The following is a 6,866-nucleotide window of genomic DNA, read 5'->3' as shown; positions in this document are numbered from 1 at the left end:
AAACTGCACAGGGGCTAACCGTCCCGGAATTTAGCGTTGTAAGTCCGTAGATTTACTGCTATCCCACCGGAGAACAAATATATATATTTGGTTTGGATTTTGTTAACTACAAATCTAAACAATGGGCTATTTGTAATCTGCTCAACAAGGGTATCGAAGCCTGGTTTTTAGCGTTGTAAGCCTGCAGACTTACCGCTGAACTTCTGGGAGGAGGACTATTATTTAAGAATCTAATTAAGTTAAGATTACGTCTTTTGATAGAAAAAGGTTTAATTTTTCTGACTTGAAATGAAGAATTTCTGAACTTACTGCACTCTGAAATTAATATTTTCTGGAAATCTGAGACAGCCCCAAAAAAATGAAACTTAATAATAATAATAGAATGACATTGATAACTTGACACAAGATGGCACTAACTATCTTTCTGTCATAAAACCGAAGACGTTTGTTTGTTTGAAGTAAGCACAAAGCTACACAATGGGCTATCTGTGCTCTGCCCATCACGGGTATCGAAACCCGGTTTCTAGCGTTGTAAGTCCGCAGACATTCCGCTGTGCCACTGGGGTCAATAATTCTCTCTGATATGCCACTGTTTGTTCTTAAATGTATGTTCTTATATGGACCTAATATATAGATGTAAAATTAATGGTTTCAAAGTATAGTTACTACTATTTAGATGTAAACCGATAAGCCCTTAGTCCTGTGGTATTTTCTGTCTGACTGAAATGAGAAAAATACCATGTTATGGAATGCATATCTGTTAATTTCTCCAATCTATAATTGAGTTTTCAGGAAAGAAGGAAAATCTAAGTTATAAGATTATTAAAAAGTAACAATTTAGACACTTCAAATAACGTTAAATTACAAATATAAAATCAAGGGAGTAGTTGTAATAACTATTTTAATCAAATCTTTAACATAATATGTTGCCTGTCTCTGATCAGTCTAACTTCAAGTTTTAAGGCTTTTTATTTTCTTGCCAGACCATAAGATTATATGTCACGTAAATAATTAATATTTGTTTCATATAATTCATTATGAACTTAATATCAATATGTCTCTGCTTGGGGAACCAGGTGTTGGTGTCATCACCATAAATGTATATATTGTTGTAACATTGTTCTTTCTTTAGCAGGTCCTTTTAAACTACTTGTTGAAAAATAATTCAAAATCTAGTCCACATTTATGTATTCCTCAATGCTTTTTTTTTTTTTTTTTTTTTTAGTTTTGAGCACTATAGGAACTCTTAGGCCACGTTTACATATGACGTTAACGGTACTACACTAAATCAACTTGTACAAAGTAACTCAATATGCGCAATGGCTAACACAAATTTAAATATTTCATCAAAATCGGAACAAGTTCGAAACAACTATACTGTCTTTATCTGGACCTCGTATTTATAATACACTCTGGAATGTACTAGAAAATTTGACGTCAAAGTCTAGAATATTCGAGTTCTTCTCCCACAGAGTTACTTGATCTTTACATCATGCGTCATGTAACTAACAACCAGTTACATTAGAAATATAGCTTATATTATAGCAAGCTAATTGTTTGTTTCCTTTGAATTTAGCGCAAAGCTACACGAGGGCTATCTGCACTATCATCACTGCCTACCACCACTCTTGGGTTAATCTTTTACCAACGAATAGTGGGATTGACCTATAAAAAGTAGATGGGATAATGGTTAGCAAATATCCGGGGTTCGATTTCCCGCTGTAGACAGAGTGAAGATAACCCATTGTGTAGCTTTGAACTAAGAAAACAAGATCAGCTAGTGTTTAACTTTAAAGCAACTAAAATATAGCTGAAATCAGCAATAAAAAAGGAGAAATTCATGGACAATAAATAAAATTGTAACTAAAACTAAAATAGAAACTGCTACCTCACAGCCCCCTAATGGCACAGCGTTATGTATGCGGACTTACAACGCTAGAATCCGAGTTTCGATACCCGTGGTGGGCAGAGCACAGACAGCCCATTGTGTAGCTTTGTACTTAATTACAAACAAACAAACAAGCTACCTCACAAGTAAACGCGAAGTTTTATTTAGGTTTCATTACGTTGTTAGACGGTAATGGGTCAGTGAAGGAAGATGAGATTTTATTATAAAACAAAACTTTCACTACGAGTTTCATCGACATTTTTGCAGATGGCGCGTCTGACACAGTAAAACTTTGAGTATTGTGTTGGAAGGTGTAATTGTCATAGGATATTTTGATTTGGTGTTTTTTAAATTTATTGAGGATTTGCACATGTTTTTATGTGTGTATAAACCAGCATTTTACGTAAGTTCGTTACTTTCTGGTGATGTTTTTTTTTAAAATTATACTTCTACTGTAGCAGCAGTGAATCGCTCAATCAGTGAGTGAGACTCTTATTGAGTTATTCTTACTCTTTCTATATAATTCTAATTTAGTACGATACTCTTGTGATAATAAAGTGACAAGATTGATATAAATAACAACAACAAAAATCGTAAGTAATAAGCCAATGATAACACAGGCCTGCGAACTTAAACTTCATGAAAGTTGTTTTGGTTTTAATAACGGATTTTCCATTATTCAGCTACGCAGATTTCGAAAATAATATTCTTTTTTTTTTTCTATCACGTAAGGATATTTTTGCAATTCGGGAAGAAAAAAAAACACTCTTACTTAGATCAAATTATTACTTCGTTTACCACAATGAATATTTTTTATTATTATATTCGGGTTCTAGAATGATCAATAAGACTCACGTTGCGATTGGTCTAGAGAAATCTGTAGCCAGTGGTTGTCAACATTTTAACTTAGCATGTGACCCAATTTCAATGAAAATGATTCATTTATGTAAAAGTACATATGATGTTTTGGGAAAAATCTGTAAGTGATGGAGAAAAATGGATATCATTTTCGGATTTAGTGTACAGGAATTACTGTAAAACATATAAAAATTTCAAGACAATAAAACTGTTGCAGGCCTGTGTAATAAAGGATAGTTGTAAAACCTTAACATTTACATATTAAGGATACAAGTGACCTGTTGTTCCACTGAGGCTGTTCCATCCACCAAACTAAAGTCTTTAATGTTGTCTTTATGGGTGCTTTTTTTTCTCGTGTGTAGTAAAGATGAGAGAAAAAGCACCCATAAAGTCAACTCTTATCATTTAAAGTTAGATGTTTATCAAGCCTTCCCTTAGAACCTTCCTGAATTTACTGTATCTGCCAAATCTGAAGGCAATTCATTTCAAAGGTCAACTAATCTAATTTTTTAAAAATTATTTATTATAATTTAAAGAATTTTAAACACAAGTGCCGGTAGTGCATATTTACTTTCTAATTGTTTGAAAAATAAAATTGCATTAGCTGTAGATGACTTCTCCCTGTTATAACATTACTATGACTCTATTTTTTTATAATTTTATCTCTTGTTGACACTTTTTTTTAAATATATCAGTTTCACAACACATAAGTTGAAGGAAGTCTGAAAACCATGTTATGGTATTAAGATAAATTTGTGAAGTCTGTATATAATTTATTCTAGTAATACTAATGCATTTTTTAGTTTAAACTAATAAATCAATATTGTAATGTCCCCAGTTTGAATTAAATTTAACTGTTTACTTAAATATTCAGTTGATATATCTTCTTTGATTTAGTTTCCAAAAACTAAAGAATATTGGATTGTCATCAGTACCTATATTGTCAAAAAAGAAAGTTACAGTCTTGATCTACATGTATTCAGAACTTCGACCCATTAATGTTTGTTATACTACACTACAGTTACATAGTTTTCACTCTGCTGTAGCAGTGTGTAAGCATATTGATATTATGCATTATAACCTGATCCCAATAACTGGTGCATTCTTTTTTAAAAGTAGGAAGGCCTAGAGATTTATTACATTCCTATAGGAATTATAGGGTCTGTATGTACTTAAAATTGAATCTTAGTAAGCAGGAAATCATGCTTAGCAATTTCAAAAATTAGAAAGTTTCTAACTTACAGGTGTTTGTATTATTTGCACTTTACTGCCTATGCCAGTAACTTTCAGTCATTCAGATGACAAGTAACATCCTTAAAAAGTTAACAGGATGATTGGTGTATGGAATGAGTTACCATTGGCAGTATTGGAGGCCAGCATTTTGCAGAAATTTATAGGGAAGTTGATGATTTTCGGAAAAACAAAGGGTGGGTTTAATTTTGAAATTTCAAATTGTTGTCTGTTTTTGATAAAAAAAATTATTAAGGAAAGATTTCCTTATATTGAATCTATGTTGGTTCTTTCTTAGGATATCATATTTCACTAACTGAGTTCACCTTTAAAAATAGGAATAACTTCAGCAAATCTGCCCATTGTCTTATAACTTCCAATAATGAAGAAAAAGGCTTCCATATCTGATCTTTGACCTTTTTAAAACTCTAGGGTTGTCTGGTTAGTTTTTTGTTTTTTTTACTTACCATTACAGTATTAAGATATACATGATTCAGGTCAGTACAGATATTTCCTGTATAATACTCAGGATCAGAAATATTGCTAACATTCTTTGTTATGTTAGCAGAAAAGAACAAAACATTTAAAACTTAGCTATGTCATAGTTTTGAACAAAATCTTTTCAGCAACATCCCTTAAGGCACAGTCCATATTCCAATATTTTTTTTATCTTTAAAACACTTATGAAAAATCCTTGTTATTAGTTTTAACACTGTCAATCAGCTGTTTTTCATAAAAACTATTTGATTTCCTAATTGTTGTTTTAACAATCCCTACCTTTATGATAATTATGTACTTAAATTTTCCATTTTTTCAGTCAATTTAAGCTCCTTAATCTTATTTATATCACATTTTCTCAATTATGTCAATTAGGTTTGACCTTTGTTGCCTTTCTTTTTAGGAAAATGGCCACCAGGAAATAAAAGTAATTTATTCTTAAAAATTCCCAATTTAAATTACATCAAAATTGTATTTCTGAAAACTTAAGAACTTTCATTTTCTTGGTCTCCATATATGGAAATTCTGAGAACTTATGAGTGAAAGCAAAGAAGAATATGTAATAATATGTCAATGATATTACATCAAACCTGAGTATGCAGTGATTAATTTTCCCTAGATTTAGTTCCTTGACCATTTGGTGTAGAAAACCATCCTGAATTACTTAAAGAATCCTCGTTTTCTCACTACTTTACTCCATATAATCATAATTAATATGTGCAAAATTGAAGTCTCCCATGCTCGTTACATCAGTATCCTTTTCAGTAATAGCTCTGATCTCATAATACTGTTTCTCATTCACATCATCTTTCTTATTGAGCAACCAGTAACAATTACTGGTTAAAAACTTTTTACCTTTGAACCCCCTGATAGTAACCTGTATAGATTCAATTGCTAAACTATCATTCTTTTTCTTTAGTTCCCTTTTATAAATTAACTTAATCCCTTTTAATTTGTGGTTTTAGAATAATTCTTATTATCAGTGTTCTCTAATCTAACAGTTTTAGTAATTACCATTATGTCTTAGGCTTCTATTTCATCTTTGTTTTGTTCCAGTTAGTTCTAATATTTGAATAAAAGCAACTAGGTTTATTATTGAAATTTACTATATACTAATCTTTAAACCTAATAAACTTATTTTTAAAATTATTAATTCAAATTTTCTAAATCTTTTACTTTGCCATAGATATCCTATCAATTTGTTTATTTCTCAGTTTGCCAAACTCTGGCCCTCTCTACTATGCACCTTTAGTTTAAACCCCTATAATGAAATTCTTTAGAGCTTCCCCCAAACACCATACAACCTAGCTGCTTCATTGGAGCCTGTCTCTAGCATATAATTTATCCTCACCATGAAAACTGTCCCACAGGTTCAATCAGCTTACTTGTTGCTGTAAGTATATCCCCGATACTTTTTCGTTTAATCTTAGATTCTGTCAGGTAATTCATTCATACACCTAATTTGAGGGAATGCTCCCAAAAGAGCCACATATCTATTTGAGTCCTTAAACTTTTGGAAGAGATTATTCAACTTTGTAAGTAGCTCTATAATTTCCAACATCATTAGCTCTTACACATACTAGAAAAAGAGAATGCTCCTTGAAACCAGTAATTAAATTACCTACATATATAATATCCTGTATAATATTCTAGACTTTCTGTGCTTCTCACTTCTAATTATTTTTTTGGTATACTTAATGATAGTCTTCCATTATATAAACTTCTTAATCATCTCCTTTCTCATTGCAAACAGCCAAAGACTGGTACATGAAATGTGCTTCTACAGACCTAATATTTTTACTATTGTGCACCCTTTTCAATCTAACACTCTGATTTTCATCCAACTTCAAAGCAACTATTACCCTAAAACTTCTTCTTTGTAATGACCTAAATCCCAACAAGTTTGGGGTCAGCTGTTAATTTTGCAAGCCAAGAATTTTTTATACCTGGTTGGCCGGACTAGATGGCAAGCATATAGGACAAGCATGTTCAGTGATGGGGATTCAAACTTGTAACTATCAGATCAGGAGTTAAGTGCCCTAACCATCAGGCCATGCCAGATCTAACTTTTATCTTAAAACTATATGTATCTAGTTTTTGTCTTGCAGTCTTGACTTCTACTTAAGTAACCAATATTTGCTGATTCAATGACATCTCAGCTATTTATTGTAAGAAAAGAAATAGAAAAAGCCGTAGTAAAGATGTTACTTGGAAATATCATAGTGGTTCTTCACCACATGTAACAAAAAAATAAAGCTAAGACTTTCTTGTCTGACTGTAAAGTATTAGGTTGTCAAGAAATTAATGTCCCTTTTTTTTAGATGAAAAAAACCCGAACAACTTATATATCAAAACAAAACATTTATTAAATGAAATAGTCTCCACTCTTATT

General features: G+C 31.6%; 1 protein-coding gene across 3 annotated transcripts in view; it reads left to right on the top strand.

The window, feature by feature from the left end:
* The first annotated feature begins 2,154 nt into the window (after positions 1–2,154).
* Positions 2,155–6,866, top strand: part of LOC106465689 (integrator complex subunit 14-like) — a 29,963-nt gene continuing 25,251 nt past the window's right edge. The window contains exon 1 of one of the 3 annotated variants that reach the window (XM_013925925.2): positions 2,155–2,291. The gene's annotated coding sequence lies outside the window, so the exon portion shown is untranslated. Of the gene's footprint in view, positions 2,368–4,154; positions 4,174–6,866 lie in introns of those variants that run through there. The other 2 variants (XM_013925926.2, XM_022393617.1) reach the window with 2 other exon arrangements.

This window comes from Limulus polyphemus, unplaced genomic scaffold, assembly GCF_000517525.1.
Source record: "Limulus polyphemus unplaced genomic scaffold, Limulus_polyphemus-2.1.2 Scaffold2020, whole genome shotgun sequence".
Taxonomy (NCBI): domain Eukaryota; kingdom Metazoa; phylum Arthropoda; class Merostomata; order Xiphosura; family Limulidae; genus Limulus; species Limulus polyphemus.
This window is presented reverse-complemented; position numbering and strand designations above follow the sequence as displayed.